The sequence below is a fragment of the Phyllostomus hastatus genome, unplaced genomic scaffold, assembly GCF_019186645.2.
Source record: "Phyllostomus hastatus isolate PE091 unplaced genomic scaffold, TTU_PhHast_1.1 phas_contig_254, whole genome shotgun sequence".
Lineage (NCBI taxonomy): Eukaryota > Metazoa > Chordata > Mammalia > Chiroptera > Phyllostomidae > Phyllostomus > Phyllostomus hastatus.
Window position 1 is genome coordinate 6,424,896 of NW_025333810.1, and position 26,032 is coordinate 6,450,927.

The 26,032-nt window shown below is 35.8% G+C and overlaps 1 long non-coding RNA gene across 3 annotated transcripts in view; it reads left to right on the top strand.

Moving 5' to 3' along the window:
* Positions 1-26,032, top strand: part of LOC123818120 — a 177,516-nt gene that overhangs the window by 15,780 nt on the left and 135,704 nt on the right. The gene's annotated exons all lie outside the window — the stretch shown is intronic.

Consider the following 26,032-nt stretch of genomic DNA (forward strand, 5'->3'; position numbering starts at 1 on the left):
TTGTTGGACCACTCCCTTAAGTATTATGTAGTGATCTTATTTGTCTCTTTTTATGGCCTCTATATAGAAGTCTATTTTGTCAGATGTAAGTATTACTTATACTTATTTTTTTTCATGTTCATTTTTTTTCATGTTCATTTGCTTGGAATATTTTTTTCCATCCCTTGACTTTCAGGCTGTGTAGATCTTTTGTTCTGAGGTGGGTCTCTTATAGACAGCATATAGGCAGATCATGTTTTCTTATCTACTCATCTACCCTACGCTTTTTTATTGGAACATTTAGTCTATTTACATTTAAAGTTATTATTGATAGGTACTTATTCATTTCCATTTTTTCTTTTGTACCTTTGTTTCCCTCTCCCTCTACTTCTTAAAGCAGTCCCTTTAGCATCTTTGGCAGTGTTGCCTTGGTGGAGATGTACTCTATTAGCCTTTTTTTTTTTTGGTCTGGGAAGTTCTTTATTTTGTTTTACATTTTTAAAGGAGAGCCTTGCTGAATAGAGTAGTCTTGGTTACAGGTCATTGCTTTTCATTAATTGGAATATTTGTTGCCTGTCCCTTCTGGCTTGTAGTGTTACTATTGAGAAATCAGCTGATAGGCTTATCAGAGCTCCCTTTTGTGTTACTATCTGATTTTCTCTTGCTGCCTTTAAGGTTATCTCTTTGTCTTTAAATTTTGCCATATTAATTATGATGTGTTTTAGAATGGGCCTCTTTAGGTTTATTTTGATTAGGACCCTCTATGCTTCCTGAATTTTCATGACTTTTTTACTCACCAAGTTAGGGATGTTTTCTGTCATTATTTTTTCAAACAGGTTTTCTACCTCTTGCTCCTTCTCCTTCTGTTACTCCTATGATGCAACTATCATTGCATTTCATGTTGTCCTAAAGCTCCCTTAAACTACCCTCATTATTTTTTAGTGTTTTTTTCATTTCCTTGATCTGACTGGGTGTTTTTTTCCTACTTTGTCTTCTAACTCACTGATTCAGTCTTCTACTCTATCTAGCCTGTTTTTAATTCTTTCAGATGTATTCTTCACTTAATATATTATATTATTCATATCCCCTGGCTGTTATTCATAGTTTCTATGTTCTTTTTCATGCTGATGAGTTCCCACTAAGTTCCTTGTAGCTCTCATTACATTTCTTGTGGTTTTCACTGAGTTCTTTGAGCATCCTTATAACCATTATTTTGAATCCTATGTCTGATAGATGCTTGCCTCATTTTCATTTATCTTTTTTTCTTGGGATTCCTTCTTTCCATTCATTTGAGGATATTTCCTTATCTTCCCATTTTAGGTGATTCTTTTTGTTTGTTTACATATATTAAATTGCTCTGCTTTGACTCCCTGTCTTCATGGGGTGGCCCTTTGTGGTAGGAGTTATGTGGGACTCAGTGGTGTAATATCTTTGAGCTCCTGAACTGGATATTCTAGATATGCCCTTTATTCAAGTTATGTGGGCTCTCTTGTTGTACTTGGGCTTTCATTATTTATGACTCATTCATTGATAGGTTCTTTCCTCCAGTTGGCTGAGAGTCACAACTTCTACTGCATTTTTTTATGCTATTGTATAGGTGCTTGCAGAGCAAAGCAAAACTACACAGAAAACCAAACCCACACCAGCAAAAATACCCCGCTCTTACATTAGCAATATAAACAGCAAATAAGCAAACATTAATAAAGTTGGAGAGAGATTAAGAACATTATAAAATGAGAAAAAAGAATATTAGATGACTAAAGGAAAGAAAAATGATTTTGAGAGGGAACAGGGAGGAGAAATAATGACTAGGGAATAGAAACAAGGTGAAGAAAGGGAGAACATAAAATTTAAAATATAATTAAACAGGGAAAAGGGGATGGAAAATTGGAGTAAGAAAAAGGAGGTGTATAATATGAGGTTGAAATAAAATTAAAAATGTAGTGAACCAATAGGAACAAAATTGAAGAAAAACCATAAGAGCGTCAATAATAATGACAGATGAGCAATGGTCAATGAAGGCAGAAAGAGAATAAGAATATTATAAAACAGAGACTATGAGATATCTACAGTAAAGAAAAGTAATTTTGAGAGGATAGGGGGAGAAGAAATACTGAGAGCAAGGAAAAGAATCCAGGCCAAGAAGGGGGAAAAATACAATTCCAAACTCAAATAAGTGAGGGCAGGGTAAAGGCAAGAATGGAGTAAGATAGGGAAAGTAACCTATGAGACTTGAAATAAAAAAAAATAGTAAGCGAATAGGAATAAAACTGGAGAAAATCAGTAGTAAGCACAATATCCATTCCAAACCAGCAATGATTAATAAAGGTGGAAACAAAATAAGAATATTTAAGAAAGGGAAAAAGAATTTGAGCTGACTAAAAGAGAGAAAAATGAATTTGAGAGGATAGAAGGAGGAGAAACAGTAAGAATAAGGAATAGGAACAAGGTGTAAAAAGGGGGAAAATAAAATTTAAAATCAAAATAAGAAAGTGAAGAAAGAAGGGAAAGTGGGGTAAAATAAGAGATGGGTACAATGTGAGATTTTAAATAAAAATAAAATTAAAATAAAAAGAATAAAAAATAAAAGACTAAAAATAGTGAATTAGTTGGAATACAATTGAGGAAAAAGAAAAAAATGTTAAAGGGCTATGTGAGAGAAAAAAATAATGTAAATACTAAAGAAGAATGAGGTGGAATTCATCTCAGAAGTTTGGTGTTTGCCTTCTGTCTTCTTCTGGATCTAGTTCTGGTTTTTTATCAGCTCAAGGTCCAGGGGGTGAGCCATCCAACTTCTGGCAGCACCACATGTACCACCTTCACCTGCCTCTGGGGGGGCTTCTATTGCAATATGGAGAATGGGGCCCCTGGGTCTCTCCTGGGAGGCTCAGTTCAGTCTTCTGGGAAAATTGTGGGTGTATTCCCCTGCCCCTGTACCACCTGTCTTGGTGCCCAGCTAATTTCTAGCAATGTATAGTTTCTGATGAACTAGCTGTCCACTTCAAGGGAGGGGCCAATTTGTGTAAAAGGGGCAGCCCTTTCCTTCTTGGCACTGATGGGAGCTCTATGTGAAAGCCAAAGCTGGGCTGGACCAACTTCTGATCTTCCTGTCTTGCTGGCCTCAGTAGAATGGGGTCCTAGGAACCAATGCATTTTGTTTCTCTGAGAGAAGTTCCAAATGGGTCTTTTTGGAGTTTCTCCTCCTGTCTTTCTCCTGTGGATATGCACTCTACAAGGGATTCTTTAGCCTGTCCTGTCTCTTCTTCCAGACTTCTCTATGGGATGTGGTACTTGCAATCCTGTGGGAGTGGCTGGGTATGTCCTTCCTTTCCCAGAGGTTTGAAATCTGCTGGGGAAGGGGGTTCTGCCTGGCTGTAAATAAACTCAAATGCTCAACTCTTGCCTGTTTAATTCCCAGCCTGCTGCCCTTGCAGTACACACAGTCCTATACAGTCCTATTTTGGATAGGCCCTGGCTTGCTAACCATGCTGGGCTGGGGCCCAGAAATCCCTTTGCTGTACAACCTTATGATCTCCCTGCCCAGCTATATTCAGTAGGAGCAAACTGTGCTTTCAATCTTGTCTTTTTGCTGTTAGGGCAGCTGCACTCAGAGTCCCTGCCCAGCATGCCTCAGTTTCCCTTTCAAAAAGTCTCTTTGTGGACCTCCACTGCAGTAGTGAGTCATTGTCTGGTTCTCCATGCACACCACCTTTCTAAAAAGCCAAAAATCTCTTACAGTCACAGCTGGTTGTAGCTTGCTTCTGCCTGACCCAAGTGTGGCTCTTGATCATTTTGAGAGATAGAGTCCCTCTGTCTCTCTGGCACTCTCCAGGTTGGCATTTGGCACTGCAGCTATGAATGTGCTGCTCGATGTGTGGGTGTAGCCTGGATCTCCCCAACTCCATGTCTTCCCAAGTCACTCACAGGCAGAGTCTGAGGGTTCCCTGCATGGGACTGGGACTGGGACTGTGACTGGGACTGGGACTGGGGCCCCTTGCCCTAGAAGGGGAGGGAGCCAGAAAGCTACGATTTCTGACTAGTCTCTCTACTGCTGCAGGTGCCCTGCATTGGGTATTTCTCCTTCAACTTACAAAATCTCTTTAATGCCCATTTTGAAGTGTCTTTTGTACTCCTTGGCTTCAAAACTTCATATCAGCTAAGATTTATTTGATTATTCAGGTTATTTATCAGAAGATCATCTGAGAATCCGAGTTGGGGGCAAGAACAAGTGGACTCAGCTTCCACCTACTTGGCCAACCTCCTCTCTCTGGATTTTTTTACCTGGCCCATTACAGCCTGACATAAAAATGAATATTGTATTACAAAAAAGGCAGTCATTGATTTTTACATTAATGATAAATATACATGCTACATATATAGCTAAGTTATATATACACATGTCATGTACATATTATTTAGCATCTTTCTTTATTAATAATTAAAAATCAGTGATTTTTTTACTAAAAAGCATGGCTTCTTTAAAAATTTTAAACCTTTTTTTCTTTTCACTTGGTAATATTGTTTTGATCAGAATGAAATTGTAATACAATGGAGAAGAAAAATATGATTAGGAGAAATTGAACATAAGAAGCTGGTGAATTCAAAAGAATATGCAGAGGTTCCAAAATAATAAGAAAAGAGCAGAACAGGTAAGGAAGGTGAGACTGCAGACTGCAGAATGTGTTTGTGCTTTCATGAGCAGAGGTGGAGTTTGGTCTAAGGTACACAGGGGTCACTGGAATTGAGCAGTTTAGGCCTCACTCCTGGCCACTTTCATTATAGGCCCCTTCCCTGTGTCGCCAATACTATGATGACCACAACAAAGTGAATATTAATCAAGAGCAAATCCACTTATACTATAGAAGCTTCATCTTGGAGAATGTGGTTTGGATCATTTAGGAAAGGTTGTACAGCTTAAAAGGATGTGATTTTAAAAGGGGAAGCAATTTAGGTTTTATTTTAAATAAGGCTGTTCTTAGCCTTCATGCTTAGAAATTTTTTGTGAACCTGTAAACCTCATTGTATTGCCCACTTTCTTGACTGACTATCTCTTTATCAAAGCAACCTACTCTAACTAACATAAGCACCATATTTCTGAATCCTGGTGCTTCATGGAGAATACTTGTGAGCTGGCATTTTCCATTCTGTGCAACAGTATGTACTGACCTTGGGCCACCATTGCAAATTTCTAAAATTTGAAGAAGGCAAGTATATCTCAAAGTCACTCCTTTGGAGATGAGGCAATATGCACAAATAGATGCCCCCTCTTCCCCAGATTATAGTAAATACACAGTGACAATATTAACCTCTTGATGCAAGATTTTGCTCAACTGAGTTTATGTTCACAGGTGACCACCATCCTTCTCTACCCACCCTTCTTTATTTGTGTAACCTTGCATCCCTGTACGGTCTGGCAAACTATGTGCTGTTTTGAGCACATGATCTTGCCTGGAACATGCAGGGCAAAGTGCAGTTGTACCCTGGCATTGAGAAACCCTCTAATTGAGAATGTACAGAATGAAAAACTAGGAGGAATCTCTTTGGGTTTTGAGCTTTTAACTCTCAAGAGCAAAAGGTTATTATTTTGAAGTTCAAGCACTTTGGACTTGAATGTTTTTGGACTTAAACTTGCAAGGAAATTTAATCTCTGAACTTCTCTTTCTGGGAATTTGATAATAGGAAGGGATTTATATTCAATTTTGGTGCATCTCTATTTTGGCATGTTATTACCGTAGTATCTTCATGTTGTCATTTAATCTCATCTCGGGATTTATGATGTGCTATCTTGGGTAATGTTGCTGGATATACTTAAGAAGCAATATAGAGAAGAGAATGAGTTTTATTTTCAGCCTTGAGTACAGCATGCCATTGATTTAATTAGTGCTCCTCTCTGACCAATTTCAGAATATACTGCATTCAAATCTAAACTGTCTACAAGTTGTCCCAGGATAATACATTGCATAGCAGTGGTAGTCTTAGAAGAGTGGTCTTGTGGAGTAGGGAGCAGGGCTCAGTCCTGATGGCTTGATCTTCTTTTTTGAAATGGAAAGTCTGAGCTCTGGTGGACCATAGGTTTACTGATTAATCTCAATGGTTAAAACAAAAACAAACAAATAAGAGAATGTTGGTAGCAACCACTTCTTAACTCATAATGTCTTCTTCCATGACGAGGGAACCCAAATAATGCTACTCTTATTCTTTCTCTTTTATTCATTCTACTCCAGGACAGGGAGAGAGAGAATTCTTTATATATTTTAGACTTAAGTCCTTTGTTTTATATGTGATTTAATATGTTTCTCTCACTCTGTGTTTTGTCTTTTCATTCTCAAAAATGCCTACCATGGAGAAAAAAATTAATTTTAATGAAGTTTAATTTGTTTTTTCTTTATGTGCTTGTTTTTAGGATAATGTCTATGGGCTCTTCACCAAACTCTAGGTCATGAATGTGTTCCCTATGTTTTCTTCTAAAAGTTTTATAATTTTATGTCTAAATTTAGATCTGATCCTATTTTGAGTTAGTTTTTATATAAGATGAGGAGCTTAGGTCAAAGTTTATATATTTTTCCTGCACATTGATTTACAATTGCTTTAATACCATTTGTTGAAAAGACTGTAATTTATTTATTGAAATTTTTAAATATTTTTGCCAAAAATCAAATTGCCATATTTGTGTGAAAATATTTCAGGACTTCATCTTCTGTTCCATTGATTTGCATGCTATCCCTTCACCAATACCACACTGTCTTTGGCAAGGGTTAAACTCATTTCCTTGAACTTTTTCTTTTTCACAATTGTTTCAGCTAGTCTAGTTTTTTGCTCTTTCATATTAGTTTTAGAATCAGTTTGTTTATATCTATAAAATATTATTTTAAGCTTTTGATTGATAATCCAGTAAAATACAGATAAATTTGAAGAGAACTAATATCTTCCTTATGTTAATCTTCTCATCCATTTTTATGGTATGTCAATTTGTTTATGTTGTCTTTTATCACTTTTATCAGCATTTTAAAGATTTTAATATAGAGCTCTTATACATGTAATATTAGAATTGAAACATTGTCATTTAACTTCTGTTGTAGTTATAAATGGTATTTTTCTAAATATAAGTTACCAAGTGTACAATGCTAGTGTATATACTTGATTTGTGTATGCTGGCTTTTATCCTGTGATTCTGGTGAACTCAGTAGCCTAGCAGCTTTTTTGTTGATTCTTAAGTATTTTCTACATAGCTAACTTTGTAGTACTTGAGGAGAGGTAATTTTTTAAAATGTTCCTTTTTTTTAGATTTTATATGTATTTTTAGAGAGAAGGGAAGGAAGGGAGAAAGATAGGGAGAGAAACATCAATGTGTGGTTGCCTCTTCTGTGCCCCCAACTGAGGATCTGGCCCACAATCCAGGCATGTGCCTTGACTGGGAATCAAACTGGTGACCCTTTGGTTCACAGGCCAGCACTCAATCCACTGAGCCACACCAGCCAGGGCAAGGGGGGCATTTTTATTTCTTCTTTTCCTCCTATTTTCTTTTCATTTAATTAGAGTTTTGACAGGCTCATAAGGCTTGCATTAGAAAATTGGACTTCAGGGCCTTCAACATGTTAAGACCTTAATCAAGTGTATTGGTTGAAACTCTAAAAGTTTGTGTTTTGAAGGGTGAACTGGGAATAGTCCTGTCCTCTCAGGGGTGAAGACTTGCTTTTATTCCCCCTAGTCTTTGACAGAATTAATCTTCTCTTGATTTGCTAGTGCCCTTAGCATTGGGCTAGGGGAAAACTCAATTCCTCCATGAAAGAAAATAACAAAACTCTAGGCCTCAAATTGTCCCTGTTATTTTTTGAAGCGAATTTCCATTTTATTTGTTTATTTTTATTATTGTTGTTCAAGTACAGTTGTCTCCATCCCCTCACCACCACTCTCTCTCACTCCACAACCCCCAACATTCCACCCTCAATCCTACCCCCTTTGGCTTTGTCCATGGGTCCTTTATACATGTTCTTTGACAAGCCTTTCCCTTCTTTCCCTGTTATTCCCATCTCCCCTCCCTTCTGGTTACTGTCAGTTTGTCCTTTATTTTAATGTCTCTGGTTATATTTTGCTTACTTTGTTTTATTGATTAGTTTCCACTAACAGGTGAGATCATACAGTATTTGTCTTCCACTACCAGGCTTACTTCACTTAGCATAATGCTCTCCAGTTCACCCATGCTGTCAAGAAGGGTAGGAGCTCCTTATTTCTTTCTGCTACATAGTACGCCATTGTGTAAATGTATCATAGTTCTGTGATCCACTCATTTACTGATGGGCAATTAGGTTGCTTCTGGCACTTGGCTATTGTAAAGTGTGCTGCTATGAACATTGGGGTGAACAGGTTCCTTTGAATTGATGTTTCAGGATTCTTAGGGTATAATCCCAGCAGTGGAATTGATGGGTAAAAAGGCAGTTTTTTGACGTCCTTATTATTTTTTATATGAAATGGCTGACATTAAACAGAAAATACCTAAACATACAAGTGAGAAAAATATGGCTAAAATCCAAGAGGAACAACATGGTAGAGCTAAGTGATACATAGAAGCATAGGTGATACAATAATTGAAAAATCAGATGCAGATTTTAAAATAACTTTGTTCATTATATTCAAGGAAATAAATAGAGTGAAAACTTTGAAAAAGGATGGGAAAGAATAAAAATTAATAAATTACAGAATTTCTATAACTGAAAAAATATAATATCTAAGCTTAAAAATTTAATAGATGAGTTGAAATATATTATTCAGAGATGAATAGAAAATAATGAATTGCAAGATATTTCAGAAGGAAATATCTAAAATTAGATATGCAGAAGCAAAAAGCAGGAAAATATAGAAAATAATGTAAGATAGATAGGGATGTGTAAAAATTTCTAATATAGATTTACACTTCTGGGGATCCAGAAAGAGGGAAGAGGTGTAGGGATAAGACAAATGACAAAGAAAGAATTGTGTGTTATTCAACACACAATTAGGCAAAGGGTAGGTTTATAGTTGTGAGTACATGAAACAGAGTTCATTTTTTTATTATTTATTATTATATCATTTTCCATACAAAAAACTGTAAACCTACTTTTGTCCATCCCATATATATAGAATAAATGACACTAAACCACAGATTTGAAACACTATGAACAGTAAGTAGGACATATTATAGCATACATAGAAAAACTGTTAAAACTCATGAAAAGACAAAAAACCTAAAAGCATCTAGAAAAAAAGATGGTTTATGTAAAAAACAATTAGAATGTCAGCTGACTTCAACAGAAAGAATGAAAACCGGAAGAAAAATCTCTTCAAAGAGTTAAAATAATTCAAAATTTATCATGCAAAGTGAAGTAAATCTTAAAAAATGCAAAAGAATTAAATATATTTGGTTTATGTAAAAAACAATTAGAATGTCAGCTGACTTCAACAGAAGGAATGAAAACCAGAAGAAAAATCTCTTCAAAGAGTTAAAATAATTCAAAATTTGTCATGCAAAGTGCAGTAAATCTTAAAAAATGCAATTTTTTAAATATATTTGCATTCAAACAAACACAAATAGTTTTTAATAACAATGACTAAACCATTAAAGGGCTTGTAAAACATGGAATTCATTAACTTTGGGTCCCTCTTTAAAAGAAAGAATTCAAATTTTGAATACTAAGTTAGATTAAAAAGTAAATATTTATTTAAATAAAAGACTAAAGAAATATGTTAAAGAAATCCAATTCCCCCAAATATTTCTAAATCCAAAATATATATTTAATTAAATAACTACTAAGTGTAATATATAATGCTTCTTTTAAATACTTCTGTGTTGCATTGTTGGGACAATTTTACCTGCTTTTCATTTGGACCACTAGATATTAACAGAAAGCTGTGCATCAAACACTCCAAATGTGATCCTTTCTGTGGAGATGCATAAAACATCAAACACAAATAAACCTGATGTTCACATGCTCATATTTCACAAACACAGAAATTGTGATGCATTTTGTTTCACACAATTCCTGTCAGAAACAATTATATATATGCATTATATATGCATTATATATACATATATACATAACATTATGTATACATATATAATTCATATATATAGTATATGTGGTGTATTTACACTGCTTCATTACTGAATTTACTCTTGATAAGGAAAACTTTGCTTTTTAATCATCATTTAGAATGTAATCTTCCATTTATTATTTTAGATGTCAAATAGATCAAAGAATATCTTACCTACTAGCTAGTGGCTTTGTACATTTCAGTCTTTTCTTTCTTTCTTTCTTTCTTTCTTTCTTTCTTTCTTTCTTTCTTTCTTTCTTTCTTTCTTCCTTTCTTCCTTTCTTCCTTTCTTCCTTCCTTTCTTTCTTTCTTTCCATGGTCACACCCTGTGCTGAGCACCTTAGGATGTATTGTTACTGTGATACAACCCTGGCTCTCCATCTTCACGTCACAGTGCCTGGTGACTAAGTGCAACAGATCTCAGAAATATCTCAAGACAACTAGAGATTATTTAGCTCCATATGGAAGTGACAATGAATCACAAAAATATTTTTGTTATGAATCACAGGAATCATTTATGCTGTGTGTATGTGCAACTCAACTTTCTCCAAACTTGTATCCAATCAAGTATTATTTGTTGCAAACAGAAGTGTTACAAAGAAGAAACATGAGTGCAAATAGAGAGTAGGCTTAAGTCATTTCAGCTAAAATATCTTATTGTGAAAATTTTGTGAAAGTTTATGTAAACGTGTGACACACTGGAAGGGGCCTCATTGGTAAAGTTTTCTGAAATTTACAAATTTTAATAACTTCACAGCAAATCAGCCTCTGATAAAGCATATTTTTTCAGGTGTAAGAAAACAAACTTGATTTTAGATGAAAACTTGGCAATGCAGGGAAGAATGAAGAGGTGAAAACAGTCAGATATGAGGGTAAACCCAATGATATTACTATAAAAAAAAGTCAAGTTGCACCAACTGGTACTTAAAGTAGTTATAGACATAAAATATATTAAAAGATACCATGTAAGCCAAGAGGAAGAAGATACAGAATTATCATCTACGGTTCTTGAGTTGTCTTGGAAAAGGTAGGAGTAGCAGGACACATTTGACTTTGATAAGGATCAGAGACATGTTTTAATCTAACAAATCACTGACAGAATAGTAATAGAGTTTATAACTGCTTAGTTCATGGAGAGAAAAATGAAAAACTGAAAATGGTCAATCCAGAATTAGTCAAGAAAGGAGAGAGAAAAAAACACAATGTAGACAAGACAAATAGAAAACACTTAATAAGATGTACATTTAATCGCAATACATCAGCCATGGTATTAAATTGAAATGTCTGACCCCATCAGAAAACAAAGACTGTGAGACTGGATTACAACACAATGACCACTTGCAGTTAATAAGTGATGTGCATAAAATATAAGATATGGAAAGTTTGAAAATAAAATGTATTAGGAAGAGGTAGATGATACAAATGCTAATAAGAAAACTGGTTTTGCTAGATTAATCAGACAAAGGCATGATAATTGATTAAAGACACACTGGAATATTTTGTAATGATGTAATTTTATTTTCACCAGGAAGGTATAATAATTTATATGTGTATTCTGTACAAAGAAAATATTGACAAAACTAAAAGAAAAAAATAGACAAATACTCTTGGGGGGAGATTTTAGCATACTTTGCTCCTACTAAATACTTAAAAAACAACACCAATTTCAAAAGAAAAATCATAAAAGAAGAAACAGATCTCTGAGGCAAACAAAAGGAAGAATTTTTGTCAACTCAGTGTATAAACTAGCAAATCTTGATAGCAACACCTGACAGGGGTATTGAAAGAAAAATTATGGGTCGATCTCACTCATAAACATAAATGCAAAACTTTTAGACAACATGTTATCAAATCATATTTGGAAGTACATTAAAATGCTAGTGAGCCATGACTAAGTTGGCTTTATTTTAGGAATGCAAGGTTTGTATAATATACGAAAACCAATCAATGTAAATAATTACAGTAATGGAATAAAGAAGAAAAACCATATATTAATCTAAATAGATGCAGAAACTATGACTAAAATTTATTATACATTCATTATGAAAAAATACAGAAAACAATGGCTAGAAGAACTCTGATAAAAATAGTCTAAAAGATGCATCAATTTATTGATACTGATCCTTCTGAAATCAATATCAAGACAGGGAGGACCAGTAGAGCTCCTTCTATTCAATACATTCTGCAGGTTAAAGCCAATAAATTAAGGCATGATGCATAAATAAAAGATGTGATTGGAAAAGAAATAAATTCATTAAATATAATTTTGGGGCATTTCCACATAAAATTTATAATTCACTTGTGGTGTTCCAGAAAATACTTGAAGGGGTTTTGATTCTGATTGCATTAATTCTTTAAATCGGTTTGGAAAATATCAGCAGCTCTACAATACTGAATGTTCCAATCTATGAAATGTTTTTTCTCTCCATTTATTTAAATCACATTTTACTAGTTAATTCTTACTTTGCATATTTTGAGGGCACAATTTTAGATAGATATAAATATTTTCCTGGTAAATTTAATTTTTCATTTTGAGATTTCTCTCTGTTTCCTTAATCATGCTTTATCTTAATAGCTTAATTTCTCCAGCATATTTTCCTTCGGTTAGTTATGGTAGGGTCTATTTCTTTCCAGAATTTCTGTAGCTTCATGTTTAGATGTCTCTTGTAATAGCATAGGGTTGTTATTTTTTTAATCTAGTCTGATCATATTTTTTATAACTGAATTACTTAGTATACTTATATGTAATATAATTGCTGATATACTTGAATTACTGATACATCTTAATTGAATTAAAGCAAATTCTGTTTGCCCTACATTCCTGTTTCCTTTCTTTTATTCTCCATTTTATTGAGCTATAATTAACATATAGTGTTATGTAAGTTTAATTTGTATAATGTAATGACTTGATATATGAGTATATATTTTGAGAAATGATTACCACAAAAAGGTTAGTTAACACATCATTGCAAAACATATATCTGATAAGGAGTTAATATCCTAAATATATAAGGAACTTACACAACTCAATGGCAGAAAAAATCTGATTAAAAAGTGAGCAAAGAACCTGAATAAAGATTTTTCCAAAGAAGACATACAAATGGCCAAGAAGTACATGGAAATGTGCTCATCATCGTCAGTCCTCAGGGAAATGCAAATCAAAACCATAACGAGAAATCGACTTAACCTTGTTAAATGGCTGTTATAAAGAAGACCAGACATAACAAATGCTGGTGAAGATGGGGAGAAAAGGAACTCTGCTATACATTGGTGGGAATGGAAATTTGTGTGGCCACCACAGAAAAACAGTATGGAGTTTCCTCAAAAAATTAAAAACAGAACTCTTATATGACCCAGCCAATTTTCCTTCTGAGTATTTACCTGAAGGAAATGAGGACATTAACTCAAATATGAATTTGTGTGATCATTGCAGCATTATTTATAATAGCCAAGAAATGAAAGCAACCTTAGTGTTTATGTATGGATAAATGAATAAAAATATGGGGTGTGTGTGTGTGTGTGTGTATAACAAAACATTATTCAGCCATAGAAAAGAATGAAATCTTGCCATTTGTGACAACATGGATGGACTTAGAGCAGGGGTGTCAAACTCATTTTCACCAGTGGCTACATCAGCCTCATGGTTGCCTTTATAGGGCCGAATGTAATTTCAACTCCTTAACAGTTACGGAGTAGATACATTATTCATACAGTCCTAAAACTACATTCAGCCCTTTGAAGGCAACTGCAAGGCTGATGTGGCCCCTGGTGAAAATGAGTTTGACACCCCTGAATTAGAGGGTATTGTGGTAAGTGAAAAAAGTCAGAGAAAGACAAGTACTGTGTGACCTCACATGTAAATCTAAACCAAACAAAACCTGAACTTATAGATATGGAGAACAGATTGGTGGTTGCCAGAGGTGGATGTGGGGGGTTGGACAAAATATAAGGTGTTCGAAAGGTATACACTTCCAGTTATAAACTAAATGAATCCTGAGTATATAATATAAAGCATGGTGACTATAGTTAATAATACTGTATTGCATATTTGAAAGTTGCTAAGACAATATTTCTTAAAAGTTTTCATCATGAGAAAAAAAATGCTGTAACTGTATATGGTGACAGATAAGAGGTTAACTAGACTTATTATGGTGATCCTGTTGCAGTATACACAAATATCAAATCACTGTGTGTAGACCTGAAATTAATCTGTGTCAATTACACCTCAATTAAAACACAAAGAAGAGGAGATTAGGACACATGCACAAGGAGGGAAGTCTACATAAAGACACAGTGAAGGGAGAAGATGGTCATCTGTAAGCCAAATAGAGAGGCCTTAGAAGGACCATCTTTGCCAACACTTTGATCTTGAACTTCTATGCTGCATAACTGAAGAAAATACATGTCTGTTGTTTAAATACTGCCCTCCCCCACCCCAAATAGCACAACTGCCTTTTCCTTAGGTGAGTATCAACCTAGTGGGAAAATTGAAGGATATAACACAACCAACATATTATTAGTGTTAATTGCCAGCTACCTAACCAGAAACACCTGCAGCTGTTACAGTTAGCACAGTTGAGATTCTGATCCAGGAGTAGAGAGACTGTGAGAGGCTGAGAGGCAATACATTTAGTTCAGGGACACTTTCTGCATATAAACTGACCCTCAGTGTTGACCCTGAAATAAAATCCAGATGAAAATTGATTGGGGAAAATCAGTTGAGGTAGTTATATTTATTCATGATTTTATAGTTACTAAGAAATTAGAACCTGTTTTCTCATCATTATATCTTTAAAATGACAAATTCCCATTAATGTTCTAGGACTAAATAGAGAGACACCAAAATAGGACTCAAGTGATGTGAGATTCATCCTGTGTCAACTTCAGTCTTTTGTGTCCTCTATCTTATCTCCAGTCCTCATCTGTGGAATGTGATGGATGGTCAGAGAAACTTAGCACAAAAATTGTTCTAGGGATTCTGGGAGGAAGTATGGCTATTTTCAATAGTAAGGGATCCTTAGTAAAATTCCCTTCCCAACCTGACCACAGAAGTCCTTGGGGAGGTGGATGAAAAGGAAGGTCAAGGAGATGTTGTGAGCAAGAAAGGAGAGAATGGAGGAATGCTCACCTACTCTTTGGTTCATTCACAAGCTGTGAGAAGGAGCAAAGGTCTGCAGTAAAGCTGGGCTTTCAGAGACACTTGAGTACTCACCAGGAGGGAAAATCAATCAGGTTCCAGGAGGTGAAGGGAACTCAAGTGGGTTAAAATTGGTAGATAGCTGAACATTTTATAATGGTATGGGTAACAAAGTGCTTATTTGTCTTTGTATCACCTATGTCTGAAATATAAGAAGCACTCAGTGTTTGTGGAAAGTAGAGAGGGAAGGAAGGCAAGGAAGGGCACACTTTGCAAGGTTGCATAAAAATTCCTTGAGCTAATTAAAGAAAGGAAATTAAAAGACCAAATTGGAAAAAGGTATATTCATTATCTGTGGGATAAATGTACAAAAATGTACCTATCTTTTCTGAGCAAAGGGCAAAATGTGCCAGTGAATGTGTCTGTAATGGGAAATGTCAATGCTTCTTTTAGAACAAATGTAGACAATTTGTAACCCTAGAGGCTGGTTACTCTTTTGTGCTACCAATATCTCTCATATAAGTGGGAGGCATCGCTGAGGCTCCTGGAAAGTGTTAAGCTCACAAGGATATTTACAATTCCTCTTGGATGTTGATATGTGAAATATTGTCCAAATCTATATTACAACAAGTCTAAATTAAAAGTGTCTTCAATTGTCAGGTTTGTTGGAATGGGGTTGAATATGGCAATATAGTAATATTATATCATTTTCATGAGTTTTCCCCAAAACGTTGGTACAAATACAGCTACATGTGTTATTCTGGAAAGCTGAAATCATCATTAATGGGCTGTATTATTACCTGACATTATTAAACTCAGCAAGCAAGTTGTTAATTGAGCTGGTAAATTCACATAGAAATGTTACACACTCCTTTTTTTTTTAAGTCTTAAAAACATGATTCCAAGAGTCCACATTCTACTTAAATGGGCTCCCTAATTCATGAAAATTAGATTTAAAAAGTATTTAAAAACAGCTAGAAATTGAGGATATGATGGTTTCCAAATGAGAAAAAGTAAATTTCAAGCAGACATTAGAAGCATAATTCTGGTTCTGGTTTTAATTCTTTTTTTTAAGAAAATTTTATTTACATATACCAGAATCATGTAATGAACGCATTTAATCCATGCAGTTGGCTTCTTACGTTTTTCAAAATAGATTTGCCTCAATGATTTGGTCACCAGGACAGCCATGGTCCATCTGCATCATGTGGCTGCCTGTCATGAACTGTGGTGGACAGAGACAACTTGCCATACCAAATGGTTTATTCGATAGCAGATGGATTGATTAGTCTGGGTGGTGGTGGGGGGTCGTGATCTCACACTGTGAAGCTACAGGAACGAATTGAGGAAGAGGGAGATTGTATGGGCCATGAATTTATTTGCTAATATTATCTTTATAGTTGAGCATGATATCTAACATAGTTGAAATAATGAAAGAATAATTTAATAAGAAAATGCATGAATGAATGAGAAGAGGAAAGATAGAGGTAGATTGAGCTGATGTTAGATGTTTAGCTGGGAAAGCAAGACATGGTCTCCATGGAATCTGCTATTTTGCAGTAGTACTATAGCAGGTAGAACGTATCTTGACTCTAGCTGCTGATTTGGGTTTGGAGAAAGGCAGTACTTAAATGTTCAGGAAGGCTCCCAAGCCTCACTCCAGAGGATTTGCCCATTAGTTTTTTCACAACTCTAGAAACAAAAGGTGGTAAGGCCTGGGATGGGAGAGAAAGATGTTGGCAAGAGCAAAGCAGAGTTCCAGTTTTTTAAAGACTCAATTATTTTCTCACTTCTGAGCGTACTTTTAAAATTCAAATGTTGTAACATTATAAAGATACATCAAGAAAAGAGCATATCTCATAAGTTCCATGAATGTTTGCCAAGTAAACAAACCTATGTAAAAAGACCTATCTCAATAAACAGAATATCACTAATGCTCTAGGAAGTCCTCTTCGTGCCCCTTTCTCATTGTGTGATCTATTTCTCCCCATTGGGGTAACTACTGAAAGGTCTTTCAACACCATGCAGGAGCTTTGCCTGTATTGAAGGTTTTAAAAGTGAAGTGATACAATATGTACTCTTTTTGTACGTAAGATGCCTTTTGTTTTTGCTTATTTGTGGGATTCATCCAAGTTATTTCCTGCTGTAGTTTCTTCACTCTTACTGCTGTATAGAGATCCACTTTGTGTATGTAGCACCTTTTACATATGAATTCTACTTGAATGTTTCCACCTTTTGGCTATTACAAATAATGTTTCTGGGAACATTATTATTATGAAGGTCTTTTGGCAAACATACGTGCACATTTCTTTTGTGTATGAAGCTAAAAGTGGAGTAATTGGATCATAGGTTGTGTTTATATGCCTTTTTAATAGACTGTCAAACACCTCCCCTAAAAAGTTGTATAAGTTCCTAGTTTTGAACGGAAGTCTTCTGTAGTTATAGTAGAAGCAAATGGGGATCTGAATCAAGGCTGGGCTCTGAGACTGGTTAAACACCTTCATGGCACTCAAGATCAGAAATTCAGACATTAAAGCCAGTTATCAAATTGGGAAGTACTGTGGGAGGATAGGGCTCAACTTGAGAAACAGGATGGAAACCTAATAGCAGACATGAGGAAACTGCATCATAAATCTGAAAACAGTGATGATGACTCAGGCTACACAATGGATTTCCAGTGGTCAACACCGTGGCCTCATTCACTATGTTGTGTACTAACTGAACTCCCCAGTTATCCACAGAGTAAAACTCAGCAGTAATATTTACCCATTGGTATCTACATTACATACATTTTCTTAAAGAATTCTGCAATATAAGTGTTACAAGTCATTTAAATGAGGAGATGGGCTCAAGGAGGTTAAAACTTGCATGTTATAAATGATAGAGATAAAATTTTTCTTTTGGTTTTGTTTTTTCCCAAAGTATGTATTATTGAGGCATAATTTATATACAATAAAAATACCCCTTTTGAGTGTTCAGTCTCATAATGCTTTCTGACAAATTTATAGAGTTAACAGTGACTGCAATCAAGTTATAAAATATTCCTGTTATTCCAGAAAGTAACTTCATTCAGTAAATCTTTCTCTCCACCCTTAGTTTTTGATGAACACTAAACCGATTTTTCTCCCCAAAGTTTTGACTTTTCTTAAATGTCATACAAATAAAATCATATAGCATGCCTTTTGATTATTTATGTCACCTAGCATAATGCTTCTGAGATTCATTCATGTATCAACAATTAATTCCTTTTTGTTGCAGAGTAGTATTTTATTCTATGGATTTTGATTATCCATTTATCAATTGATGGATATTCATTATTTTCAGCTGTTATGGATAAAACTGAAACAAAACTCTATGATTTGCACCCATGTCTTTTTATGTACATAAATTTTTACTGTTCTAGGGTAAATGCCTATGAGTGGAATTACTAGGCACATATATATATACACACACATATATTTAAAAGAAATTGACAAACTGTTTCCAAGTGGCTGCATTATTTTGCATTCCCACCAGAAACTGATGAGATTTTTTAGTTGCTTCAGATCTTTGTCAGCACTTGGTGTTATCAGCTGTCTTTCCAGTGGGCTCTCACTGAGGTTTTATTTTGCATTTCCCTAATGCTTCATGGTGCTGATCTGCTTCTGATGATTTTGTTTTTAATTTACCAGTGAAATGTCTGTTCAAATATTTTGCCTGTTTTTTAATTGGGTTGTTTGTTTTCTTATTGTGACTTTCAGACTTCTTTGTATATACTGGATATGTCTTCTATTAGTTGTATGATTTGTAAATACTTTCTCCCAAATTATGGCTTACATTTTCATTTTCTTAACAGTATCATCTGAAGAGCAGACTTTTAATTTTGATAATGTAAAATTTCTCAATTTTTTAATGATTCATGGTAAGAGATTTTAACTGAAGGTCAAAAGGTTTTTCTTCTATGTTTTCTTCTGAAAGTTTTATACTTTTCATTTTGATATATGGACCTATAATCCTTTTGGATTTAAATTTTTTATATCATAAAGGTTTACTCTTTTCATATGCATATCCAATTATCGAACCCTATTTGTTGAATAGACCATCTTTTTCTCATTTAACCCTCCAGATCCTTTATCAAAAAGAAATTGATTATTTATGTCTAGGTCAGAGTTAGGATTGGAGTTTAAAAGTATTTGACCTTGTAGCCCACATTCTTCCACTGTTAGTACTACATTCTTTTTACTTTGTAGATAGGAAGGGTTCTTCGTTATTTTTTTTCTTTTTCACTCTAGATCAGGAGTGAAGAGAATAGGGTGACTTAATCATCCTTCCAACTAGGACCAACAGGCAGAATAAGGTCTTTAGTGACAGAATGTTTGGATAACTACAATGGTATGAATCCATTTATAGCTGTCAATTAACACCTCCTTAACATTTCCCAGATATCTCTGAAAGTATCCAGGTTACTTTGCTCAGGAATACAGCTCTCATTTTATTCCAGAATTCTCATCGTGCTGCCTCTGCCATTGCATATATCCTTGTAAAATCATGGACCCATTGGACAAAGCTGTCCTCTACACGTGTCTCTGCTCCTGTAACTTGGGCCATGGGAGAGAGGGCTCTGCTTTCCTCTGTGGCTTTATTCTAAGGATGGACTTGACACTATTTCCCATAATGTAGCAGAGACCAGCCTGTAACTTTTAAGGAAACTCAAATGGAGTAATACTTAAACTACTGCAGAGCCCCAGGCCCCACCTGTCCTAGGGACTCAGAGAGCTAATCCCCCCAGCTCACTCCCACATGGTTCCATGGGACTGGGGCAGCTCACTAGCCATCACCATGAGAGTCCCAGGTGCTTCCACATGCAGGATTTCAAACAAGATGAATCCCATTTCCCGAGAAAGAAACAGGTTTTTCTTTACCTCTAAGACTTTGTTTCACATATCATTACCAAAATATTGGCTATGAGAACATCCATTCCCTTTTGGGTGGACCACTCACTTGGCAGTGAGTGAGTGGTCTGTTAGCTTATAGCCTGACAAAGCAATTATATAGTCTTCATAAGTACATTTCTCAACATCTGGGTTATTTAATCTCATCCTTGTGGTACTATGAAAATGTTTCAGGGAGTTTAATTTTGAAATCAAGACAATAAGGTAAGTAGACAATCCTCTATATACTTTTGTCTCATGTATGTTCCTATTAAGTTTTATTGAATTGAAGGAAAACCAAATCTGAGATATTTCGGTGATGAGGGGTCTACATCTTTAAATTAAGGGAAGATGCAGTCTTTACATAGAGTAGGAGGATTGATGGTATACACAGTATTCACACAGACTACTCTCTCTGCTCTGACCTTGGCAGAGAAGGAAAGGCTGATGTACTCTGCACCACACATATGGCTCTTTTCCACCAGGATTCATATATTATAAGGAAAACTTCCTTCATCACAAGGAAAGTTGGGGTGAAAATGCCTTTTCTCTGAGCCTGAGTCGTCTCATACTGGGAGTGTGATATTTAAGGAATGCAGAAGGAAGTGATAGTTGGGAGACTCAGTGTCCTCATTTCAGCAGCATAACTCGTGGTTAGAATATGGGCTTTGGCATTAAGAAGCTCTTGGTTTTAATTGGTGTTAATGCTGGCTCTGTCAATTACTAGATGAACAAGTTGAGTATCTTGTTGAACTAATTGAAGAACTGGTTGAATAACCTTATAAGGAAAGTTACTTCTTCTCTGAGTTTCCTCCCCTAAGCTGACAGAATTTAATATGATGATATGAATCAAGTAGATAACCCTAGGTGATGTATCTTACTGCTGGGTGTGAAGTGGGCTGCCCCAGATGTACTTGCAAAGGGTGCTTTGTCTGAGGAGAATTAAACATAATATTACCTACTGAGAGTTGGGTTATAATTCATTTTCATGTGTCATCAAATCTAAACAATTTCAGATAACTTAGTCCCATAATTTCTACCATGGCATACCACTGTGTAGTTAGAAAATATGGATCCCTCTTATGAGGTATTGATATATGCACATGTTTTTGTGGAAGGCTTACTGAGAGTGGATTGTAAGACAATCTCAACCCTAGCCTCTTGACTGTCTGTGTGGGTGTATAGAAAGTTACAGGAAATCTCTTTTCTATCTGTGTGAAGACACAGACCCCAGCTGTGGATTAATTCCCAAGCTTCTAGTCCCTTCAGAAACTCCATAGAGTAATCCAATGCTCAAAATAAATTTAGTTTAAAATCATCTTTTGACCCAAACCATCTGATGTCAATAATTACAATAGTCCAAACCTTTCTTCCAAAGGAATACCATTGTTCATCGCCAACATTTTACTGAAGACAGAGGGATTTGTGTACCTCACAGAAAAATAATCCAATTAGCTCAAAAAGAAGTGTTCACTATTAAGCAATTAAAATAAGTATTTGCTGAAGGTTACTTTGTGTTTCCTTTCTGAATGTGGTTCAAAGGCATAATTAGCTCAGAGAGGAAGCAATGTGGTTATCACTCAGAAGGCTCTCACATTAATCTTTTATTAGATGAAATATTCTTTCTATCCTTGCTTTTCACTCTGCAGATAGAATGGATTCAAATGCACTTTCATTCTTAACTTTCCTGCTTTTCATTCCTATGGATCTGGATTGGGATTGAATAAGAGCTGATGTTATGATTTGTCTTCTCTTGAGAAGAAAGTTTAATTTTTTCTCTTTAATTTATAGGCAAGTCAATTGTACCTACATGAATTCTGCAGCACAGCTAAAAAAAAATTAGTTGATGTATTTCTCACCTTTGATTCCATGTGCAATCAATTGGGTAGAGTGCAAATCCCAATATCAAATAAAATATCAAAAGTAATTTACTTTTTTTTGGCTGTCATACTCTCCCTCTAAGCACCAAGGCACTGGCATTATGCATGCACTGGCAGCATGTTTTCTAAACCTAAGTAGCTATGTGGTGGTTCAATGGAAGACACAGGTGTTAGACTTTATGCTTCTTGATAATAACAAAATGAAAATGATTTAAAATCTTCCATGGACCTTTGACAGCAAGAAAGGAGAACTTGCCAGTTTGTTGCAGACATAGCCATTTTGATAACTCCTGTTTGTGCTATCAGAGATTATTTTTACTTTCCAACACTGCCATTGGGCCATTAAGCCAAAATTTACCTATTTCTCCAGTTTAATCCCTTTGAAAAAAATCTCCTAACTTGATACTAACATCAAGTCTTCAACGACAGTTTTAGTGACTTCATTATGTTCTCACAGATGCAGGCATTAGGGGCTGCAGACCCCACTGTCCTGCCCCAGTCAGTTGCTGAGTGCCTGTTCGACTTTGCGTTAACCACACCACTGGAGGAACGGGGGTCTGAGTGGGCTTCCCTGTGGTCAGCTAGTCGCACATTTTTATTTCAGAGTGAACATTTGATTTGTCACTACTTGCTCATTTAATCTTCATTCTTTGTTTCTAGAGAAGAAATTTGTTTTCATCTGTAGAATATTACAGCATTGTATGTATAAAGCATTTTGAATCAAGAGTGTTTACTATAGCTCTCAAATGTTATTTAATAGAAAAACCCCCACTCTGTGGGTATGTAACCAAACCAAACCTTATTAATATATTTGAAACAAATCTAAGGTTTCCATGATTTGTCTTCCTTGATAGTTTCCTTACTAATCCAGAAAGGATATAAGTGACAAGAACAAATAACTTTGCCTTTCTATTTTTTAAATATTATTTTAAAGAGACAACAGAAGAGGTGGAGCCAGTCATCCAATAAATGACAGTTCCTCAGAGGGAGTCTGAGCATTTGTGTCCTAGATGCCGTCTGGGGGCAGGAAAATACAGCACTGTGCTGGTTGTAATGGTACCATACTCCACATCCAGGATGACTAAACAGAATAGTAAGAACAAAAGAATTGACTCTTATTCTTTCCCTACGAAATCTGAAAGTCAAACTGGAAAACAGTGTTCATAGATATCAGATTATATTTTAGGGTATTAGGCATCCAAGAAAGCATACTTCTTTAGATTTCTGTTGTCCCATTTGAGAAAAAAAAAACAGCAGAGAGTTTTTCTAATTTCTTTTTGCTCTACCCACATCAGGGTATATTAGTTATCCATTGCTTTGTAACAAATTAGCACAAACTCAGCAGCTTAAAATACCATGCCTGTCTTCTCTCATAGGCTCTGTGTCTCAGGAACCTAGGCCAGGCTTCACTGGGACCTCTGCTCAGTAACTGACAAGGCTGTATGCAAGACCTTGCTTGCTCAGGGCTGAGGTCTCATTTGAATGCTTGAGTAGGGAGGGATCCATTTCCAAGCTCAGGTGTCAGATTGCAGTTTTTCATGCGTTGTTGGACTAAAGGCCATGGTTTCTAGCTGGGTGTTGGCCAGTGGCTGCCAACAGTGCCTTCACATATGGCAGCTGGCATCATCAAAATGTGCAAGCCAAGGAAGTCAACAGAAAGGGTTTGCTACCAATAGGGCAGTCACAGTCTTACACAAACAAACCACAAAAGAGATATCCCTTCATCTATTGATTAGAAGCAAGGTGATGGGGGGGATTATAGAAGGCTATAAATACCAGGAGGTAGGAATCATTTGGGGTATTTTTAGAGGTAGCGTATCATAAAGGCAGTTTCTATTTATCCCTCCATCTATCTATTAATATTTATTATATAAATTAATATTTATTAATTTCAGGCACTACTGTAGTTAGCTAGGATCCAGTAGTAAAAAGAAAAATGTAGCTGTCATTGTAGTAGGAGGTATAGATAGTAAGCTAGTAAGCAAAAAGAAAATAAAACTGACATAGTTGCACCTAGTTATAAGAGCTATGAAGGCAAGAAAGGAAAATTGAAAAGCATGGGAATGCTATATTTGATGGGATGTGAGGGGAGATTCTCTAGGATGTTGAAATTTGAGCAGGCATGAATGTCTGAGAGTCAGGCATTCCAGGCAGAGGGAAAAGCAAACATGAAGTTCCTGAAATGGGAATCAGTTTGGTGTGTTTTAAAAATATCAAGAGGCTCATGTGGGTAGAGGAAACTGAATGAGGAGCAAATGAAATCACAGAACTGGGTAAGGCCCAGGTCATTAGAGCCTCAAAAGGCATGGAAAGAAGTTTAAATTTATTCACTATGTAATTGGAAACTCTAGAGAATTTTGTATTAGAGAATGTGCTAATTAGGGTAATTCTAGCTGCTGTGACAAACAAATCCAAAAAAAAAAACAAAACCCAAAACATAAAGGCACAAAATAACGTAAGATTATTTCCCAAATACAGAGTGTGTATTCCTGACCAGTGGGTAACTCTGCTTCAGAGGGTTGATACAGAGACTTAGTGTTGTTCCAGCTGGAGGCAAGTTGCATGCTTGTTGCATGAAGCTAGCAGAAGGGGAGGGAGTAGGGGAATCGTATGTGGAAGTATTGGGGGGTTAGACTTGGCAGTAGCAAATATCACTTCCCCATATTTCATTGTTCAAAAAGAGTAGTACGACGAAACTTAACTGCAAGGGAAACTGTTAAATGTACTCTAGTTTTGAAAGCAAGAAGAAAAAAACCTACATTTTTGAATAACTATTCTCAGCTGTGGGGCATGAAGTAGTTTTGAAAAGCTTGAGTTAGCCTTCATGTGGAAGGAAAGAGTAGAAGCTGGAAGCTGGCTGACTGTGAAAGTAGCGCAGCCAGAAAACCACAGCTCCTGGACCGGAGGGGAGAAGAGGGGGTGGCAGGGAGTCGCCGGACTCCGGGCATGTTTTGAAGATGTGGTCAAGAACAGTTGCTGATGGATTAGATTTTAGATGATAAGAAAAAAGCAAAATCAAACATTACTCTCAAGTTTTACCTTTAACAAATGGATATAGTGCCAGTTCCTGAAATGAGGAAAATATGGGGAAAGATGAATTTGTGGTTCAGGTGTGAGAAGGCAAGGATTCGCTTTTTAAACTTCCTACCAGATATTTAAATATCAAGTAGGTAGTTACATAAATGAGTCTGGAACTGAAACAAGAAGTGATGGTTGTCATCAGTATATATAAAACATTTCAAGTCATTGAATTGCATGAGATTATTTAAATAGGGACTAAGCATTTTTAGGATTAAGGTTTGGGGTACTCCAGCATTCAGAGTGGGGAACAATAGTCAGTGATTAGGAAAACTTCCTGATAAGCTTGTTGTTCTTGAAACCAAGGGAGGGAAGTGCTCACAAGGTCAAATGTTCTTATGTTGGGAAGACCAGAAAAATAAAGGGAGAAGTGATTAATGGATTTGGATTTGTAAAGACGCAATCTTTGTGAATATGACAAAAGGAAGTTCAATGTAGTGGTGGGATCAAAATGTGAGAGAGGAAATTGGAGGTGGGGAAGTGAGGGAAGTGTCTGAAACTAGTGTAGTTAGCAATTCTTACTACAAAAGGGAACAGCTAATAAAAAGTATGAAGGCTTCAAGAGAGCTTTTTAAATAGAAAATAGGAAATATAATAGCATGTTTTACATTATTTAATAATGGTCTTGTGTACGGCCATACCACCCTGAATGCGCCCCATCTTGTCTGATCTCAGAGGCTAAGCAGAGTGGGGCTTGGTTAGTACTTGGGTGAGAGAAATGGTCTTGCAATGAGGGAAGGAACTTAAACGTGGGAGGGAGAAGAGAATCTACCTTCCTTGAGAAGGTGGGAGAGTAGGAGCTGGTGCACATTTTGAAGAATCGGCCGTAGATAAGAAGCATCAAGATAGGTCATAGATTGAATTACTCTGTGGTGAAGTTATGTTTTACTATTATATTACTCTTAATGTGAAGTCAGACTAAAGAGGATTTGGGGAAAAAACAACCTTTAGATCTTTATTTTAGATTTAAGTTATTTCCA